The following is a 23,225-nucleotide window of genomic DNA, read 5'->3' as shown; positions in this document are numbered from 1 at the left end:
GGGTCATTCTTCCCTGAGGTAATAAAACCAGAACACCTCCCTAGGAGCATAGGAATGAAGGGGCAAAGCACCAGTTAACATTTCAATGTATTATTTCCAGGGCCCACCTCTTTTTTTTTTTTTTTTAAACATCTTTATTGGAGTATAATTGCTTTACAGTGGTGTGTTAGTTTCTGCTGTATAACAAAGTGAATCAGCTGTACATATACATATATCTCCATATCTCCTCTCTCTTGAGTCTCCCTCCCACCCTCCCTATCCCACCCCTCTAAGTGGTCACAAAGCACCAAGCTGATCTCCCTGTGCTATGTGGCTGCTTCCCACTAGCTATCTATTTTACATTTGGTAGTGTATATATGTCCATGCTACTCCCCCACCTCTTTTTTAGGCACTGTAGGCACAGTGCCCAGGGCTTGTGATACTTTTAGGGGCCCAGGAGAGTGTTTTAATCATTTTTAAATCAGAAAAAAAAGAATATAATCCAGTTTGAATTATATCCATCTTTATACCAAAGCAGTCATAAACTATCATTTTAAACTTTTTTTTATTGGAGGAATTGGAGGCAAAGATAATTAGTGTCCATGAAAGTCAGAATGCAGCCTGATTATACCATCATGTATTTTAAGTTGTATTATAACTAGATTATTACAAAAAATTCAGTTATGTTCCTTTTCTCACCGCAATCTCAGATAACAGCCAAAAGCCCAGCATTAAAACATGAATCTATAATGAAACTTTGGAGGACTGAGCTAATGCAGTTGGCATTCCCTAATGCCTGCTAGCTGCCCACAAATGATGTGCCCACAGCCTGCAGGCTCTGAGAGATACACAGCTGAAGACCTGTCCCTACTTCACAGAGGCTGCCAGCCTAGCAAAAATAAACATACATGTTTAAAAAATTATAAAATATATAAAAAATGTTAAAATATATATTTACTATATCCTAAATATGTATTTGCTACATATAATAACAGTAAAAATGATTCGCATATTATAAAGGAAACGGGAGGCCTAATTATTCCCTGACTTTATTATGTCAGTTGAACATTGGCTTGTGCCTCAGTTTCCCCGAGATGAACTGAGAATCATACACTGAGGACAAATCAATTGATTGAGAGTCTCAAGTGAAAAGTGACATAAAAATGCAAATATTATTATATGTAATAATATTGTGTCTATCTAAAATATGCTTTGTGGGGTATTCTTAAATACTTTGTCAATACCAATTAAGTTTTATAGCATCTTTGTAAGACAAATATATATATATATATATATATATATATACACATAAAAATAAAAATAATCTAGGTGTTATTTATATATATATATATATATATATATATATATATATATATATATATATATATATACATACACTTTATAGAGCCTTGTTTGCCTTGCTACCTGCATTTATTTATGGTTGCCATGACTTCTCATTTACTGCAATAAAAATTCTTTACGGGAAAATAATGAATATAATGATATAAAATTTACAATGTCTCTAGAACAGTAACTTTCAAACTTATTGATAACAGACCCCACCTATATACCATTACAATCCACCCTGAGAGTTTGCCAGTGTCTGGAGACATTTTTAGTTGTTGCATCTGGGTGGGGTGGGTTGTTGCTGGCATCTAGTGGGTGGAGGCCAGCAATGCTGCTGAACATCCTACAGTGCACAGGACAGCCCACCACAACAAAGAAATATCTGATCCAAAATGTCAAAAGTACCAAGGTTGAGAAAGCTCTAGAGAATGACTGTGTACCAGATTCTTAGATCAGTGGTCCCCAAACCTTAGCATTTCATGGAGTAGCAAAACTTTACACTGAAATTTGTAAAACCAACCTAAAATTGCCAACATTTTGTCTTGACAGGAACATTAAAAATAAAATAACCATCTATCACCTTTAATAAGGAGACTTTTAACACCAAAGATAAGTAAAAACAATCTTAGAGTCTTTTAAGCTGAATAAATTTAGCTATATGAAAACTTTGCTACATTGTTACGCTGTCTTTACAGTTTGTACATCACTTTGGATTAGTAAAAAAGGTCATTATTGACCAGCACTGGTCTAGTCTACAGACTGGATCTGCAGATATTAATTTTCCCCAGATATGAATTTGACAGCAGCAGTCAGTTCAAGGCTAAAGCAGCTTGAATATAGGTATTCTGTGCTACTAACTGAAGGGAGAGCTGTGTTTTTGATGTCAGGTGTGCAGACACAGGCTGACATTCTTGCTGGGAGGAGAGCCTCCAGGGCCTCCTACCAGCAGGGCCAGAATCTTCCTTGACAATCAGCCTTGCTTCTGCTGAGGACTTTGCTCTATCAAGCCCAAAGCTAAATGCTGTGGCTATTTCTTTATACGAGAAATCTTTACGTAAGACATCCTTAATTACAAGAAAGGAAATTTGCTTTCTCTACTCTACTGTGGGAGAAATAGTATGAATATGAATAGAATTACAAATGGGGCAAAGGCTGACAGGACAGGATCAGACCTGTCAATTGTATAAAAAGGAGCTTGGAACCAGGACCCTGCTGTCAAAAATGCCACTTGGACTGATTCAGAGAGGATTAAGGTCAATAGAATCTAGTAGGGCAAAGATAGCATGGGCAGGTCCCATTCTAGACAACTCCCCACCACCCATCCTACAATCACCTGAACACTCTAGATCCTGAATTTCCTGTCTCCTCCAGCCTAACATAGTCCCACGTAAAGCCTTGTGAAAAGCACTTTCTGGATCTGTATCTGGGGTCCTTTGGGAGCTTGAGTTTCCTACCATAAGAGTTGGATGATTTCACATCAAATCAAATCTGTAAGTTCCCCTTGACTGAACACATATAAATCCTTAAGTGAGTTGCAGGACTAAACAAACAACTCCAGAGCATACTCAGATAGGGATCTGCAGCTCCCCTCAGGCTGCCCCAAGCCATCGTGGTCCAGTTCCCAGAGGAGGACAGGTGCGGTTAGACGACAGGGTTATCCTTGCAGAAGAGGAGACCAAGCTACTCTCTACAGTTTCTGTGGTCCCAAGACTAAGTGGGGGAAGCAAAGTGGGGATTTGCAAAGAAACCATTATCTTTATCACTTCTCCACCTTTCACATTTTAAAATAATTGTCCATTAATGAATCTTCCTTTTCATTAGACTAAGAATGTTTAGACACAGGGATCACTTTTTACTCATCTTTGTGATCTCAGTGCCTAACAAAGACTAACACGTTGTAAATGCTCATTAAATCTTAAATGATTGATTGATTGAATTTCTTACGTTTTGTTACTGTCACCTTAATATAAATGCTGAAAGCAATGGCTTTCAAATGTGTCCATAAAAATAAAGAGCATCCCAGCGTACTCTACAAAAGCACACATGAAAAAGGAGTGATTATGCATATAGAGATGCTAGTTCTTTGCAACAAAAACTTGTCTCTAGAGGAATTATAAATCTGCTTGCTGAATGGGAAAACTCTCAGCATACATATGCATGACACTGATTGCAAAGGGGGTGTGGATCCAAGCAATATCTGATATGTGAACAATGAAAATCGAGCTGAATTCTGGTTTCTGGTTACTTGACAAGAGACACATTTTCTTTGTGAATTTCAAAGATGTTAAAATTATGTTTAGTTGGGCTTCCCTGGTGGCGCAGCGGTTGAGAGTCTGCCTGCTGATGCAGGGGACACGGGTTTGTGTCCCGGTCTGGGAAGATCCCACATGCCGCGGAGCGGCTGGGCCCGTGAGCCATGGTGGCTGAGCCTGTGCGTCCGGAGCCTGTGCTCCGCAACAGGAGAGGCCACAACAGTCAGAAGCACGCGTACCGCAAAAAAAAAAAAAAAAAAAATTATGTTTAGTTAAGACTCCAGATGACAGAATATATTAAATTTTAGAATTATTAATGTAGTTCAAAACTACTGTGTCAGCTATTGTTATTTTCTGATGTAAATCTAAGCCAAATGAGAAGAGAAAGATACCTTTTCCATTAGGTTTTATAATCGTCTGCTATCTAGGACTTTAAGAGAAAATTACCCCAGAGAGTCAGCTATATTTCCTGACACATTAGAAGCATTAAAACCAATAGAATCAAAGACTACAAAGAAATATTTGACAATCCTCTTTAAAAATTTCACAGGCAAATGATTTATATGCCAAGATAGTGCTATTTGGCGCCACATTTATCAAACTGACAAATGAAGACTTTCGGGTGTATTTGCAAGAGTCATAAAGAAAATCTTACGTCTTTGGGAAAAATGGTGACATTTCAGACTTATGAAGAGGGACACTGTTTTTCAATGTGTCTCATGCTGTATGCAATCTGTGCATCTACAACTATGAAACCACACAATTTGAAACCTAAACTGCACTCAAAAGAAAAATATTCAACCGAGACAGGTAAGTGAAGTTATTTTCTTCACTCAACATATATTGAACGGCATGTAAATAAGACCTATCATTATTATGAATTTTTTTTCATAAGAAACTCTTCAAAAACAGGAAGCCCTATGGAGAATATTGGGAGTAAACAAGAGGAATACAGCATGGGAGCCTGTCTATCTTAACAGTTGAAACGTTAAATAAATGTTGTCAGTATGATTAACTGCCAAACACATGACTTTGAAAACAGCTGGAGGAACATGTATTAAATGGGGTGACACTATAATTGATTATCCTACCTGGGACACTGTGAGAGGGGAATTAGGTACTAGGTACACTGGGAGTGGTGAAACCAGGATTGTCCTGGTCAAATCAGGATTGGGACATTCTGTTACCCTATGTTTTGATTACTGGATCTCAATTATCTTAAGATCCTAGGAAACTTCTTATGGTTCCTTTGCTCTCCGCTCCAGAAACAGCTTACATTGGCTGGGCATAGACACTCTGGGTGGTGGAACAGTAGGACTAAAAAGAGACCGAGTTTTTAAAGTGTATTATATAACAGTAATTACTGTTATCCAAAGAACACCTTGACAGTATATTGGCATGAATGGCATGGAGACCAATTTGGCCCCTGCAAAACAAGAAACAAATGCCTGATTACCTGCATAAACTCCTATCCCTATAGTCTTAATATTACCAGCTTAGATAATTTGAATTAATTACTCTAGAATAACATCAAATGATTATATTATGTGAGCTTAAGGACCATTTTAATGCACATTTCCATGAATCCATGGGCAATGCATACTGAGTAGATAATACAAGGTTCTGTAGTTTCAAAGCAATTCATTTCATTCACACTAGAAACAAATGAAAAAGCCTTTCTTCATAAATAGTATCTATGGTTAAAACAGTCTTCCATTATGAACATAGCTACACAAATGAGCACTTTTTCCATTTCTTCCTAGAAATCATTCAAAAGCAGCAAAGGAAATAGAAAAATTAAAAGAAAACTAATTTTTAGCGAAGTTATTGTATAATCCCTAGATTACATCATGTGCAAGTGTTACTTTAAGCAGCCAAAATCCAGCTGAAGACAAGTGGAAGAAGCAGAGACAAGAAAGAGGATATAGGAAGAAATCTCAGTAGTGAGATTGCCCAGAAGCAGGAGCTCTCAGAGCACCAGCCAAACTACATTCCCATAGTTATGCAGATAAACTCTTTCACTGAAAACAATGGAAAATGCTAGAATATATATATATTTACATTTTGACACATTATAAGTATTTAAGAGCTGAAAATCCAGTGGGGAATTTCCAGGCCAATTTTTGGATGAAAGCCTGTAACCAAAGGGGTAAATAGAACTTTAAAACGCCAAAACGCCAACTCTGCTGATGCCCTTGGGATATTTGCTAATGTTGCACAGGAGCAATGGCTTCAGGGGCTAGAGGGACGGAAGTCTAGCCCTGGAGCTAACCTAGGAGGGGAGTTTTACAAGGAAGTCTTCCATATGTGATAGATATTATGCTTGCCAATACAATTTCTCCTTTTTACTGGGAATATAAGAGGTTAAATTCCCAGCTCCCTTGCATTTAGTGAAGCCATGTGACTAGCTCTGGCCAATAAAATAAAAATGAGCAGAAATGATATATGTCATTTCTGGGCTAAGACAGTGAAAGCTCTTATGCAATTCTCAACTCTTTTTTTCCCCTGCCAGAGCAATTGATGACTTTCTAGATGGTGGAGCCTCAGTCAACCTGAGTCCCAGAGTATCTATGTGGAGGAGTGCCTACCCTCCACCAAAAACCTAAAGCAGACTCTGTGTGAGCAGGAAGCAAATCTTTATGTGTTAGGCCACTGAGATTTTTGGAGCTGTTTGTTAACACAGATTAAGCCTAGCCTATTCTAACACAAAAATAAGTACCAGAAGTGGGGTAGGTGTTATTATAGCAAAAATCTAAAATACATGGCACTGGCTAAAGACCAGGCAAAGACAATAGGAAGCTGGTATCAGAGGCTGGAGAGGTCAAACATTTGATAGCCTCAGTAGGTTAAGAGTCAAACCAGGTACCTAGTGAGATTGGGAAAAGACTGGAAGACAGTTGTTAGTTCTACATGCAAATAGCTACTGATAATTGGTTTTGCCAAAGTATTTTAAAAAGAGAGAGAGATAAATTCAGGAAATTGTCTAGTTTACAAGAAGATAGAAGGAAATGGGAGATTCCAGAAATTTTGAGCCTTGAAATGTTAAAAGGGCCAACAACTTTTAGATCTCAAACAGAGAGATCTCAAAAAGACTTTTTCAAGACAAAATTCCATTAAAGCTTTGCCTGGCAGCAAAGTTCATCCTATTGTTAGACCCTCCCAGTGAGTTAAGTTGCATTGGAGCAAGCATATGCTTAAGGAGAGAGTCAAAAAAAAATTCCCAGGGTCTCTGATTTCTGTAACTACAATAGTATCAAAGTGACAGTCAAGGTATTACAAGGATAAAAAGTAAAGAAATATAGCAAGTCTGAGCACTTTGTCTAGAAAGAATTGAGAATGAGGTTACCAGCAGCTGGAACTAACTGGATTCAAACATGTAAGAAACTTCCTAAGCTTTAAAGAATTGTACTTCCAAGTAAGCCAGGGGTGTGCATTTAAAAATCCTTTAACTGTTCAATACTTAAAATAACTTTTGGCCCCCAAACTTCTGGGAACAAAAGGTGAACTGAAAAAGCAAAACAACCCATAGAAGGGCATATTCTACAACATTCATTGCAGGTGTGGTCAAAGAGAATATTGGAAAAGAAAAGATGATACACAGGGCAGAGCCAAGGGCCATGAAGAACAATGGGAAAAGTATGCTGCCAGAAAACAGAATCAGGGTCTAAGCAAAGAACATTTCTGACACCAATGTAGGACTCCCTAACAATGTCTGCCTGACAGGATTTAAGGACCATAGACAAATGACTGCCCTTTCCATCCTTCCTCTTTCTGAATCGGAGTGCTTATTACAGTTACCTTGTCTCTGTCCCGCCACTTTATATTGGTTATATGAAGACCAAGCAGAAAAATTTCCTGCTTTATAAATTTTTGAACCAAGTAGAGCCACACTAGACTTGGTAGAAAAACAATAGCATAACATATGGAGATCTTGGACTTCTGACCTATGACTAGATAGAATTTGGGTCATTTTCCTTGGGTAAATGGGTAAACATAATTGGTCTGCATGTGGAAAGAGTAAAACCAATATTTGGTGACCTGCCTAAAGAACACAACTTCAAGTGCACGTGGAACTTTCATAAAAATTAAGAAAAAATATTTCAATATGTTTGAAAGATATAAATGGTAATACAATAAAACTAGAAATTCATAACACATTTAAAAAGAGATCCTTCTTCAATCTGGAAATATGTAAGCATTTTATCAAACAACTCTTTAATCAAAGATCAATACAAATTGTTGAATTTCTCAAAAATACCAATAAATAGAAATACCACTTATAAGAATCCATAGGATATAGCTAAAGTAGAACCCAGAGAAAAATTCAAGTTTTAAGTACTTATATCAATAGAACAGAAACAATGAAAATAAATAAGTGAAATATCTAATTCAAAAATATTAAAAAGCACAAGTAAGCCAAAAGAAATCAGAATGATAGAATAATTCAAAATAAAAGCAAAATTAAATAAGTTAGAAAACAGAATAAACGAATAAGTAAGCAAAATAGACAAACTCCTATCTAAAAAAATCAAGGAAAAGGGCAGGGGGAGATACAAACAGAATAATATTCCATACATAGGAACATATATTATATGACTCCATTCACATGAAATGTCCAGAATAGGCCAATCTGTAGAGACAGGAAGTAGATTAGTGGTTGTCTAGGGCTCGAGGGCAAAGGGAGGAGGATTTCTTTTAAGGTTAATAAAACTGTTCTAAAATCAATTGTGTTGATGGATGTACAACTCCATGAATATGCTAAAAGCCTTTGAAATATACACTTTAAAAGGGTGATAGTATAGAATGTAAACTATATCTTAATAAAAATAGGATATAACCATCAAAAGAAGAAAACATTTTAAATCATTAAAGACTACTTTCCATAACTCGATGTAAATATATTTGGAAAACTAGACAGCACACACAACTTTCTAAAAAAAACAATTTACAATTGTTCTCAGTAGAGACAAAAAGTCTAAACACACAATTTCCAAAGAAGAAATAGAGAAGCTGTCAAAGGAAAAAAGAGCTACCACCTGAAACAGTACTAGGTCCAGATGGTTTTACTGTGGGAGGAAATTTCTTATCTGTGCCTGAATGTCTAGCAGGACATTTGAACTGCCTTGAGCTGCTCACTTGTCAGAGGTACACAGGCATTGGTGGCGTCAATAACACCTATAATAAATCACATTACATTCACTATACTCACTTTGACATAAGTGTAAACCAAGCTGAAGTGGTCTTTCCCAACTATTTATATTTATTACAGGATTGTTTTAAAATACCAAAAAATTCCCGTAAGTAAAATGTAATTTATCTAGATGAAATTCTTCTAATTCATACAACACACATACTTATTATTTTAAGGTCTAGGTAGAAGCCCACAATATCTTAACCTCTAGATTGCCTGCAATGAAAATTTGGTTGCTTTGTTGGCATGCACCCCTACAAAGAGAGCAGGTGCCAATGAGCTCTGAAAGCTCAGGATTCTTATACGAGTAGGGAATTCCTTTTCTGTGAAGATCTTTCAGAGACTTTGCTGATCACACCCTTGCTCTGAATGGCCATATGCAAACTAGCTAACGTATATCTGTTGTCCCTACCCATATGACTGTAGGTTTATGGATATGTAACTTGGGCATCATATAGATAGATGGATAAATGCTATTAAGATGCTGTGGCCACCCCAGGAATAGGAGTCACAATTCTTGCAATCACACACTTGACATCACTAGTTATCAGTCATTGTGCAATCAAAAATGCACACATATTTTCAAACACTCTGGGGGAAGGAACAGTAATGCCCTCAGTTGAAAACTAACTAATGTGCCATCTTTAGTTCTTCATGTGAATCCTAGGAGCTAGGACAACCTCCTCTAGAAAACTTTTCCTGGTCTAATAGTATGTGTGCTCCTCTTGGATGTCCCCAGAGAGCTCTGCTTACCCCAATCCTAGCACGTATCACAGTGCATAGTAATTGCCCAGCAAGCCTCCTCAACTCCCGTCTCCTCAACTCCGTATTTTAAACTTTTGCTATAAAATTGGGTATTTGGAAATTGGAATTCATTCTACACTGTAGTAGCTCTTTATAGGATATAGCAGATATCTATAGGATAGGATGGGATATAGTAGATGTCTATAGGATTATCAGCCTAGCTCTCCTTCTTTCTCCTGGATATGTCCATTTTGCCCCATGGCTATTGGAAAGCTGTCATTTTCCACCAAACCTTGCCCAGTCAGATGACCCCAAACAAATACTTGGCCCAGAAATGGACATCTGACCTGGAATTTTTAAATTCAGAACTGAAAATACCTTAAAAACAACATTTTTGGTGGATGAAGATGTAAGTTATAAATTCCTGAACCACAGCAGCCATATTTCCTATAGTCTTCAATGATAAGATGAGGCAAACACAATGAGGAAGAGAGAGAAGAAATGAAGCAAGACCCAGATGCACTAGCATCCCTTATGCCTGTTGTTCCTGAGGTCAAGCTGCACCCGTGCCCTCCTTCTTATCTAGTGATCAACCATTCCATGAATATCATGAACTAATTCATTTTCTTGCTTCCTTAGGCTAGTGCAAGCCGAGTATCTGTCAACTGCAATCAAAAGAAGCCTGATCAGTACACACAGAAAATAGTACCGATGGGGTGGCTTCCAAGGCCAACTAAGAGAAGTTTATCTGACAGTGCTAATTCTAGTGCTATTGAAAACCTTGAGCCCTGAGCCTGGGTATCCTGTGTCCATAGACTGAAACTCTCCTTATCAAAATGTCACCAAGCCCCACATTCTTCTTACCTCCTCCTTCACTCCTTACATCCTTACCTAGAAAAGGATCATCAGTAAGAGAAAGAAAGCTGATGAAAAAGCACTTGTGACTATCTGTGAGGAAGACTACAGTAGCATTATGACAAGCCTCTGGTGACTCCTGTTGCCCAGGAGAGAGATGGTCTCAAGGACACATAGGGAGTTGGCTCAGGCAGAGGTACTTGTATACAGCAATGATCTTTCCTAACCCAAGTGCACCCACATGAGGAAATGCCTGTCCTACAATACTCTGCCTTGCAGAGCAAGGGTTATCTTGCAAGTAAAGCTGTTTTATTTTGGCCACCAGTTAAATTGAGCAAAACCTCACGAAAAGGTCAAGGCACAATTTTATAACCACTGGTTTTCAGAAAATGAATTTGGTTGGGATTTCATTAAAGAGAATAGCATTGAAAGAAAAATACAGTCATGACAAAAGGATGTAGAATGTCCTGCATCATCCTGAAAAATAGAAAATAAGGTGCTCCCCCCTGCAAAACTACTACATTCAAAAGCATTTGTGGATATGTGTGTATGTTGAGGAATAAGAATGTAGCACTAGATTAAAAATAACCATGGCATAGGATCTACCATTATAGAACATAGACAAGAATGAAAGCGTGGTTAAACCAAATGAATGTGAATAGCATCATCCTTTTTACCCAACATAAACTAGCAATTAAAAAGATATTTAAAAAAGACTCATAATAAACCATGAAGAATGACTCAGACTCTGAAAGAGATGAAGTATTCTGTTTAAATCCTGATCATTTAGAGAATGTTTGCTTCAGGGGAAGAGCTGTAGAAAGTGATATCAAAGTTTTCAAGTAATTTTACTTGAAATAATACACATTCATTATGGAAAATGTAAAAGTGGCAAAGAGGAAAAAAGAAAATGACAAATAGTCCATAAATCCACCATCCAGTAATAAATATTTTGTGTTACATGGTAAATATCCTTTCAGTCTCTTTTCAATACATACAGACATATATTTTTATCAAAAGAATTCATAACATGCTGTTCCTTTTTTTACTTACTTAAAGTGAGATTATATTTTCAAATATTAATCTTTGCACTTTTCTTTGCTTAACTCTTTAAAATAACCTTTGTTCTAATAAATCAGAGGCATCTACATTTGCCTTGGGAAGATATAGGACTGTTTTGCCAGGAATATGAAGAAAAATAAAGTGCTGGTGATTAACTTCTGACTAACAATAAAATTTTTTAGTCCTGAGTGATGTTTTTCTTGAAAGTCAGGACCTGCTAAGAAGTAAAATGTCTAAATTTCTCAAACTTCTATTAACAACCAGATCCAGAAGCTCCCAAACACGGCATAAGTAGGGTGACCCTATCATTTATTTTGTAAAGAAGATCACTTTAAAAAATGAGAGAAGGGCTTTTAATAAATCTCAGGCCAATAGGAGTAAACTCCACTGGGCAAACCACAGCATACGCACACCCTCTCTGCGGGGCATTTGATGAAAGCTGAATTGAGTGTCAGTGGGCCAGCCACGGGGCCACCATGTTCAGGGATGAGGTGCCCCTACCACAGTGGCTACCACCAGCCTAAGTCAGGGGCCAGGAGAGGATGAGCATGACTTAAGGATCTACAGTCCTAAGGAGAGCCAAAATGGAAATGAGTCTGAAAGCAGGACCTCAGGTCTTTAACAAACCAAGTGGATTAGTCAAAAGTTCACCAGCAGCAGGCACAGAAGTTGGATAAAGGATAAGGTGAACAAGAATAAGGACCCACATGCAGATCTGGGAGGCTCACTCCCCCATCCCCCAAATGTCATATAACTTCAGTCCCTTATGCACACACACACCACTAGGAAAAGGAGAGGGTGGATGAGGTAGGATTCAGAAGAGTGGGCACTGTTCTGAAAGAGACTATTTTAACCCAAAACAAACTGTTTAAACTCAAAGAGACAGAGAAACCCTTCAATTGGCATGTTTGAACTTTTCTCTGGTAATCAACAGTTGAAAAACCATGAGGATCAGTTTTAGAAAACAAATTTTATATATGCATCTGACTTGAATGCAAATTTCTAATTCTGCTACTGACCAGATAGTAAATATATTTCCATGTCTTTGGTCTACTATCACATCATCTTAAATGGTCACACAGTATTATAATTTACAATGTTTTTTAAAGTATGAGTTAAGAAATTAAGATGTCTCTTTAAAGTGTGAATACCATTTGTCCCTATTTAACTCAAAATTTCCTAAGTACCCGTCAGTCTCTAGTAAGTCATGTACCGCATCTAGGAAGAACATGAGCTTAGCTCCCATTTTTAAATTCTTTACCATTCTAATCGGAAGCCTAATGATTTATACCCCTCTAAATTCACCTATACAGAGGTGACCAAACATGCTTCAATGTCATCCTGTTGTATCAGGATCAGGGCTGTGTATTTGCAGAAACATGGATGGACCTAGAGATTATCATACCAAGCCAAGTAAGTCAGAAAAAGAAAGACAAATACCATATGATATCTCTTATACCTGGACTCTAAAATATGACGCAAATGAACATATCTACGAAACAGAAACGGACTCACAGACAGAGTACAGACTTGTGGTTGTCAAGGGAGAGGACACTGGGAGAAGGAAGGATTGGGAGTTTGGGATTAGCAGATGCAAACTAATATATATAGGATGGATAAACAACAAGGTCCTACTGTGTAGCACAGGGAACTATATTCAATATCCTGTAATAAATTATAATGGAAAAGAATTTGAAAAAGAATATATATATGTATAACCGAGTCATTTTGCTGTACAGCAGAAATTAACACAACATTGTAAATCAACTATACTTCAATAAAATTTTTTAAAAAAAGGATCAGGGCTGTGAAAATCAGCTCTGGCTTTATTACAGATTTGCATTATCCTGTAGTCCTTACCTCAGGGTCTTCTTAAAGCATAAAAAAAGAGGCCCCCAGCCTGCAGTGCCTTTTGTGTTTGTGTGTGTGTCCTTTCTCTCCATTCATTTGTTAATTTCTTTGATAAACATTATTTGAGCACCCACGGTGTTCTTATCCCTTGCCCCAAGGCTTGCTCTTCTCACTTCTCATTACTAACCAAAAAAGCTTCTTTAAAGTCTCTTCTCTTTCCTTTCCACATAACCAAATATTTAAAATGCACAAAATAAGAGTTAAAAGCTTTCGATTGAGGGCTTAAGTTGTTAAAATAGAAGGATGGAGGCTTGCTGGAAGGGGAAGCATGTATGGATTTCAACAGAGGCAGGCTGCAACATGTGGTTACTAAAGGGTTTTCTTATTTTCTTTGCCTTTTTATCCTGATTGTGCATTGGAGATGTGAGAAGATGGGATTGCTGGCTAGAGAAGATCTATGTAACTCTAGCTTGGTCCTTAGTGGTGTGAAGGACTCTAAATACTTCCAGGTTAGTCCCTGAGAAAACTGCTGTATTTACAGGACGAACATACAGCAAATCAGAAAATTCATCTCTGTTTTCTAATAAGTATACTAATGATAGCCTAGTGCCTTGAAACTGGATTCTCCTCTGAATGTGGAGTACCTTGAATACATATGAACTCCCTGTTCAAAGAGCACAATAGGGTATAAGTCTGAAGAGCATCATAGAAAGCTCTTTAATTTCTTTCTCCAGCCCAAATGATTTTCTGTAAAAATCTTTAAAACTATCAAGTTCCCTACCCCACAATTATCACCGGATTTTAATTTTACTTCCTTTTTCCCCTTTCTCTTTCTGTTTTCTTCCTATAATGCAGACAGGGTTGGGGGAGGACAGTAAAATGCCCAGGCTCTTTAACTTTGGGCTTACGTGGGAGAGAGAAGTAATTGAAATTACAAATATATAAAATTAAGCTAAGTCCTTAAAACTCTTAAGTGTCACCATGGAGACCAGAGCGTGAACTGTTTCATGGAAACTCAGAACAAATTTTCTGGCTCATCAGTTATTAACAGATGTCAATTTGGCCAAGGTAGAAGAGATGAGAATAAATAAATAAATAAATAAATAAGAACTAGCCTTACACCAGAGAATTTATTAAGGGCAAATGTAGTTGTTCTGGTTCTTAGTATTCCATTATTCCAGTGAGTGGGAAAATATCCTAAGAGAAAATTTCCCCTTGACTCATAATTCCCGATGGAAACATCTGATGATATAGCTCCATAAATGCTGTAGGAATGAATAGAGAAAGATAATTTCTAGAAAAGGCCTTTCTCACTCAGAAGCATCAAGGTGTGATGCAGGTAATATGGCTCTCTATCCACCACTCCAGCTACAAGGAAGACATGGTTCCTAGGCAACCTCTTATCCAATAATGGACCAGAAATATCTCTAACAACCATTCTGGGTATTTCACTTTATCATGTCTATTATACACAACTGTTTTCAATATGTATAGTGAAGTCAAACAGACTTCAATGTGGTATTACATTCCACATAAAGAGTAACACAGGAATTATCCAAATGTTTACTGTATAAGCAGAGGTACCTCAGAATTTCTCCCAGTTAAATTCTATTTTGCAAACCTATAGGCACAGTCCCTTAGCTGATCAAATATTCAGTTGGGAGGCCACCCAAATGGTGTATTTTAGATAGTAGGCATTCATTGATTAAATAACCACTAATAAAAGGTTAAAATTCAATAAATTTTTAATATATAATAAAATAACTCAATAGAAAGCAAACAATTATGACCAGAATGCATAAAAACAAAATGGTCAATGACATTTATTCATTTGGAAGTTTACACAATTTGAACTTTACGCAGTTTTCTAGGACAGACCTTGGTGACTGGTTGAATACAGAAGGAAAACAAGGATGCCAGTAGCACAGCCAGCTCAGAGAAATGCAAGTGCTTCTCAAATCTTACAACTGATTCTCATTATTCAAGGTTGTTATGTTCTATAAAGTCACAAACAATTAGCAAATACTGAATCATTGCTCCTAGGGGAAATACAAGATTAGGTTCCTGTGAGCCTCTGGTCACACTTTCAACAACCAATTAATACATGACCCGGTTTTATGTGCGCTTTTGTTTAAAGACATCTTGTTTAATATATCTTGTTGACTCACTAACACTGAATTCACAGCCAACAGCACTGTAACTCATGTCTGAATGAAAATTATGTAATGCACATATTTTCTCCATAAGGCACATCACAGCCTTCTTGCACTTAGGAACACTAGACAGCACTTCAGCACTATGTTTGGGGGCCATCTGAACAATGATATCACCAACAAAAAGTTAAAAAATGCAAAAAACATGGCACTAAATAGACCATGAAAAGAATACTTGTTTACAGTAAGAGGAGCTGAAACAAGAAGGCAGAGTGTCTGACATCAACTGAGAATATGTGTGTGGGATGATTCAAATTTTTTGCCTCTCTGCACATGTCCATAAATGACTATGAAAGTGCTGCAAATATTGATGTAGGGTTCCATATAAATTTTTGCAAGTAGATGAATTTGCAAATACAGAATTTACAGATAATGAGATCAAGTGTATTTACCAACTATAAAGAACTCTTTCTATTTCCCTATGATGCTGCTTCTTACTATTACATTGTACTTGCCTGTTCTCTTTTGTATACCTATGGAACTCCTATTCTTCCTTCTAAACCTTGCTCAGAAAACCATATACACACTAACCTCCCCCTCCTGTTACTTTTGCCTCTTATACTCATCTCTATTTTGCACAAATCAGATTATACTGAATTTACTGACGTTTTTCTTTACTGGCCTATGAAATTAGTTGAGGTCAGTGACCATGTCCTAGTACATGTATATAACCTTTACTGTGCTTACTATGTGCCAGGCTATATGTCAGAAGATACTTCACATACAATACCTTGTTTAGTCTTACAAGAATCCTATCACCCCCATTTTACAGTTGCAGAAACAGAGGCCTAGAACAGTCATGTCACTTGTTATATCAAAAGCTGCAGAGTTGGTATTCAAACCTAAAGCTCAAGCTTTTAACCATTATGTTATCCTAAATAAATATTAGTTACCATATATTATTGACTGCTTACTATGTGCAAGGCATGGTATTAAATGCTTTATACAAATTATCTCACTGAATCCACTTTATCCATCTCTGTGTCTCCAACACACGGCACAGTGCATGACACAAAAATGTTTGTTGGGTTAAATTTATTTCTTACTGCCCCCAAACCTTTCTAAAACCAACAGCATGAGAACTCTCTACATTTCCAGCAGTGGCCAGAATGACTTTGTGTTACACCACCCTTCTCTCCTACCAAGTTCCTCATCTCCTTCTCATCTATATTCTTCTGTGGTTTTGCTATTGATGTCTATGATGTCCACAAGGCAACTTTTCAAAGCAAAGGTAGTACAGAAGGGAGCAGAAGCACTGTCCACTTGAAAAAGGTCTTTCTCTTTAACAGTAATTTCTGGCAGTGATTTATATTATGACCTAACTCCTTATGGAGTAACAAAATCATGAAAGAGCTAAGTGTTTTGCTTGAGGGCTGTGAGGTAAGCCCTGTATGAGGTTAAAGGAGGATTTTCTGCTTCCCAATGTAGATTTTCATTCTAAATTAATATAGCCTCTCACAGTGAGCTCAATATAGGCAGAGAGTTGGTTTTAGGAATGAGAAGTAAAAGGGAGAGAGTTCATGGGTAAGTGAGTAGGCTGTAGCAAGTTTGCAAGACAGAAACAACGGGATTCACATATTATACATTACATGAATGAATGGGATCAAGAGGACTTAGCCTTAGGGCTAGAGTCAAAATCATCTTCTTTCAAAGGTGAAAGTATAAAGAAGACAAGATTTGAGATTTCATTTCAAATCTTCCTCTTTCCCAGAATATTCCCAATAGTCCAAAAACAATTACTGTCAATAGTACAGCCAGGAAAATTGACCCAAAGGATAGAATTCTAAATACCCTAAAAGGCCCCACTGTTCTGCCAATTAAATGTCATGGTTTCACTATCAGTCACTGTAATATTTAATAAACAGGAGAATCTCTAACTGAATTCCAAACCCAAAGCCTAATGCAGAGGAAGTAAATGTTTCCTGAAGCCAGGAAAGAACCTGAAATTACCACAGAAAGAAGGAGTAGACTCATCTTAAGGAGTAGCCAGTGTTCAGCTCCAGTACATTCATAGTTGGCAGAAAGAATAAAATCCTCTGTTGCCAAGCCTTTCAGATTTTCAAGAGAAGACACAATCCTAGATTTCCACGTGAAATCTCCTGGTTTTAAATGTGGGCAATTAATTTAAAAGAAAAATGTAAACACAGTGCATGTCAAATAAACTATGTCTGTTGGTTTACCCAGTGAGGGATGCCGGTCTGCAGTCTCTGGCCAGAATAGTCCTAGTAGCCTAGGGAATATTTTAACGACCTCTTTCAAATCATTCATTGTGCCTCACTGCCCCCAAGAAACGGCAGTTCTGGAGGCCATCCTCTGAACAGACATCTCCTCCTCCTGTGCCCTCGGTCTCCTAACAGACCCTGTCTTTTGTAAGTAAGCACTTGTCTCAGAACATGATTTCCAGGCCTCTGCAGACACCCTCCACCTACACTGTGTGGGTGATCTATGACCTCTGGTAGACAGGGTCTGGCTGCAGCAGGTCTCCGTGTGTGCTAGGGAGCTGCTCTTGGAGGGCTTTCCTATCTCATCCTCCCTGCCCCTACTCTCACTCTGACCCTCGCCATCTCTCCTTTGAAGATGTTTCCCTTTCCTTTCTCTTTCTTCTCTCCCAGTTCTCTCTCTTGTATGATCTTTTTCTTTCTTTCTCTGCTTTTCTTTTCCTCTTTTCTCATTCTTCTCTGTTTATTTTATCCTCTCCACCCTTGTCCTCTCTCTCTTACTCTCCTTTCCTCTCCTCCCCCATCCCTTCCCTTCTTCTCCCTCTCCCAGCACCTAGAGACTGCAAGAGAGCTCGCTCACCAGGAATACACCAGCACTGGCTTCGAGTATTTCTTGTGATGGGAGCGGAGGGTTAGGGAGCCCTTGCGCTCCATCAAGTCCGTGGGTCCAAGTTCAAACCAGTGTTGACTACCGCTACACCAACCCTGGCAGGAGCTGTCACAGCTCCCCATGGCTGCCCTCCTGTTACAGATCTCAGAGGATTTCTCTCTGCACCTATCCTGTTGCCTGTGCCGACACAGCCCAAGATTCGGCTTCTCTCATCTCCTAAGCAACCTGGGGCGGGGTCAATGTAAAGGGCGGGGCCAGTAGAAAGACGTATCTCTCAAGCCTAAAAGCCCTGGTTTCCTAGACAGTGAACGCAGATACTGCTTAGAAACTACACTTCCCAGAATGCAATGAGGGGAGCGAGCGGGCTATATAGAGGTTGAGAGGGACACCTGCATCCTGGGATCTGTAGTTTCGCTCTCCTAACAGTCTACTCCTCAGAGTGGGCGGAGTTAAGGGGGAGCGCTGGGTCACTTAAGGAGGACTAAGTGGACCTGAGCCCGGAGCTGGTCTATTGGGGCTGTCCTTGCGGAAATTTCTTTTTACCATTCATCATCTGTTGCCACCACACCTTCTGCTTACAAGTTATGTAAATTTAACTAAAAGGGAGCAAGAGAACACCCCTCAAACCATAAAATATGTCTTTTCTATATAGCTTTTCTAAATAAGAAAGAGGAGCAGAATTGTTTAGCAAATCAGCTAAAAAGTTTGAGGATGAAAAAGGCTTGGCTGGTCCCAGTTTCAGCTGTTCTCTCAACCTTTCTGAGCACGAATTTCTTCCTCTGAAAAACGAGGGAGGGAATGGGATCGTGGAGGGGGCTGAGAAGGACACAAGAATCAGAGGTCCCTTCAGGCTGTAATGGCTGAAAGACTCAATCTCTAGGTACAGTTTAGGGCTCTAGGGCATTCAGCTCCCCAAGATTTGCCAAATTCTTCTCGCCTTAACATTTAACAGTTAATATGTGGTGACAATACAAACTCATCACATTATTGTTTTATAAGTTATATGCAAGAAGGAGATTTTAAAAAGATTATCTACAGCATTGCCGTCAGGAAATCTTGTGCTTATTCCACTTTTGAGTTTCCAAGAAAAGAGTATTTAGCACATCAGAATTCTCCTCCCCAACCTCAGCTGAGCACCTTAAGGGCATTAATGAACTTAATCATGGCCATCCCTCGGACCTGGCATAGCGCTTAATATATACATACCATATATACATACCATCAGTGAACTAATGAATGAATATTATGTTTGATTACCTTAGATTTATCCGGGCTTCCATAAATTACAGAAGTTTCTTACTTTAAGAAGGCCACATTACACAAAAAATTCAAATGTAAAAACACAAATTAAGAGATATTTTACATTACAAATAGATTTTATAGTTCACAGAAGATTTATTATGGCACTCCTATAGATAGCGAAGTGCTCTTCTGGATCAGATTTCACAAATTTGATTACACACGACTACTAAGTGCTTTTTTGTGGCCTGTGGTACTCAGTGTGGGCACCTGTGGTACCCAGTGTGGGCACCTGTGGTATGCTTAGGCCCCTATTTTACTGACAGCTACAGTTAAGCCATGTTTTTTAGAACCAAATAAATAGTCCACTGTCACCAGCTTAGTGCTAGTAGAGCGCTGACAGCTATTTTTGCCCTTTTCTTCTTGAAAGAATGAAAAGAAAAATAGAAATTAAAACGGTAAACAAGATCCAAGTTAAGCTCAATTCTGTCCAAAGCATAGCACATTGCTGTCACTCCAAAATTATTACCATCATACTATCTTTCAGTTTATTTTATTTTATTTAAGCTTAAAGTGTATTTATTTTACTTATGCTTTAAGTGATAGCAACATAATATATGTGCAACCAAGATGTCAGGTCTCTGTAGCCAATCTGACTCAGAGCCAAGCCCTTTCTCTGGTGCTGCTGAGATTTAAAAGCTCTTTAGCACACCAAGTAGCAATATAGTATGAAAACAAACAAAACAAACATAATTTGTTATTTTAGAGTTCCTTAAGCCAAGGTGACAGCCTTTTGAAGTCTAAGAAAATGCTTTTTCCCTCTTTATATCAGCTCTTTCCTCTTTCCTCTTTATATCAGCTTTATAAACTTTACTGTCTTCTGTGTCTACTAAATACTTTTCAACATCCTCGAGCTGAGATGTAGGAAATTAACTCTCTGATACCCTCAAGTTCAGACATATTCTATTCTCTTTGTATACATCAGTACATTCTGTGGAATTTTTCGTTCCTGATTCCGTCCTTACCAGTAATAGAACAGTATTTATTGCAGAGGGGTTTTGTGAGAATTACATAAGATGATAAATATATTGAAAGCAGAAGGAACAGTTCCTAATACATGCTCAGCCCTCAATTAAATTTCAATTACTAATGCTATTACTACATCCCAACTTTGTCCTTATCATTTTGGAAAAGTATTCTAAAATGTGCTTGTTGTTTGTGTAGAGTTTCCTAACTATACTTCACTGTTCTTCAAGCTTTGTCTGTCTACAAGGTCTATTTAATGAATATCTTTTAATCATATTTTAATATGAAATTTAATAGTCTGAATCAGAAAAATGTTGGCAAGATATTTTGATGTTATCAGTGATAACAATGGTTTCGTATTCATATGGAATCTTTTCAAGACCATTATTAATAAGCTTTATTCTTTATAAAATCACTGATCCTCAACATACTTGAGTTATTCCTATTTTCCTCAAGCTTCATCAAACCAATGTAGTGTAGGGCTTAATGCAATGCCTTCTATTATATTAATCTCTTTTCACCGTAACATCCTTGGGGTTAGAAAATCACAGCTCAGGTGGCTGAAACAGGACTTCTCTGTAAGATAATTGCAGGCAGACCAACTCGGGAAGTGGGAATCCCTTCATCTGAGCCTACTCTAGTATATTTCTTTATTAGCTTTATCAGATCCTTAAAGAGGTTGCCAAGAAGACCTGACAAGAACAGCAAACCTAAAACAGATGTAACCCAGCCAGATGTAAATGCCTAGAGAGGTTAACCTCTTTACCATCTCCTTTCCTTCCTGTCTTAATAGTCTGCTCAGTTCTTGGAAAAGCCCCTGCTCAGGACCTTCCAAAGTCACCATCATTGTATCCTCTCCCAGCATTAAAATTCTTCTACCAAATGTCATGCAATTACCTGAGAGAAAAATTTTAATTATGTAAGAAAATTAATTTGTACCATCTCCATGTTGAATCTAGTTTAAGTCTATTGAAAACTTGTATTTAAATTGTATAAAACTTAGAAGCTTAAAACTGAGTATTTATGTCCTAATCAAGGGTTGCATAGTAATTTTTTAGTTCCCCAGAAATAAGGACCTCCATATATACATCTAGGGGCCCACTTTCAAATATTTTGTATAAAAAAGTTAGAGTTCACCAGTTTGTCAAAATGAATGAGAGGTGTCTGGTCCTCCCCGCTCCCTCTGTCCCCCCTATCTCCTGACCTCTCTCCCACCTCTCCCTTCTTCTTTTCCTTTTCCCCACTTTTCCTCCACTTATCCCTTCCTCTTCCATCTCTACTCATCTTCTTGCCTCTTTCCTCTCCTCTCTTCTGCCTTCCCTCTCCCTGCTTCCTGTTCCTCTTCTTCCTTCTGTGAGAAGCGGTATGGATATTAGAACCAGAATCTACTGCTGAGCACCCAAGACAATCTGGTACAATTCAGTTACATGAAAAATATGAAAGAAAAATAGTAAAACCTAGAAATCAGGACCAAAGTTTATATGAATAAGCTCATGTTTAACGACCCAGGAACTCTCAAAGGAATCAACACCAATGAAAGCTTCAATCTTCTTTCCTTTCCTTTAACTATTCATAACTACCAACAGTCTTTTCCAGAAGAATTTAACCTTGAGTATGATTCCTCTGTGCTTCTAATTTGTATTGCAAACATATTAGGCATTGATCTGCCCTCAAACCATTATTAACTAGTACTGATTAAGTCCTGTCATGCAAGAGGCATTACTTCTGGAACTGCAACTCTCAGCATGGGGATTAATTTATTAAATATTCAATTCAGCATTTCCCTTATTTTTTAATGTCTTTATTGAAGTATAATTGCTTTACAATGTTGTGTTAGTTTCTGCTGTATAACAAAGTGAATCAGCTATATGTACACATATATCCCCATATCCCCTCCCTCTTGCGTCTCCCTCCCACCCTCCCTATCCCAACCCTCTAGGTGGTCACAAAGCACTGAGCTGATGACCCTGTGCTATGCAACTGCTTCCCACTAGCTATCTATTTTACGTTTGGTAGTGTCTATATGTCAATGCTACTCTCTCACTTCGTCCCAGCTTCCGCTTCCCTCTCCCCGTGTCCTCAAGTCCATTCTCTACGTCTGCGTCTTTATTCCTGTCCTGCTCCTAGGTTCATTGGAACCTTTTTTTTTTTTTTTTAGATTCCATATATAGGTGTTAGCATACAGTATTTGTTTTTTTCCTTCTGACTTACTTCACTCTGTATGACAGACTCTAGGTCCATCTACCTCCCTACAAATAACTCAATTTCGTTTCTTTTTATGGCTGACTAATATTCCATTGTATATATGTGCCACATTTCTTTATCCATTCATCTGTCAATGGACACTTAGTTTTCTTCCATGTCTTGGCTACTGTAAATAGTGCCGCAGTGAACATTGTGGTACGTGTCTCTTTTTGAATTATGCTTTTCTCAGGGTATATGCCCAGTAGTGGGATTGCTGGCCATATGTTAGTTCGTTCTATTGTTAGTTTTCTAAGGAACCTCCATACTGTTCTCCATAGTGGCTGTATCAATTTACATTCCCACCAACAGTGCAAGAGCGTTCCCTTTTCTCCACACCCTCTCCATCATCTATTCTTTGGGGATTTTTTGATGATGACCATTCTGACTGGTGTG

General features: G+C 38.0%; 1 protein-coding gene across 5 annotated transcripts in view; it reads right to left on the bottom strand.

Annotated features, from left to right (window-relative positions):
- CFAP95 (cilia and flagella associated protein 95) overlaps positions 1–23,225 on the bottom strand; it is a 123,280-nt gene that overhangs the window by 64,076 nt on the left and 35,979 nt on the right. The window lies entirely within an intron of this gene.

The sequence above is a fragment of the Tursiops truncatus genome, chromosome 6 (assembly GCF_011762595.2).
Source record: "Tursiops truncatus isolate mTurTru1 chromosome 6, mTurTru1.mat.Y, whole genome shotgun sequence".
NCBI lineage: Eukaryota > Metazoa > Chordata > Mammalia > Artiodactyla > Delphinidae > Tursiops > Tursiops truncatus.
Note: the sequence above shows the minus strand (reverse complement) of the source record. Positions and strands in the feature narration are given on the sequence as shown.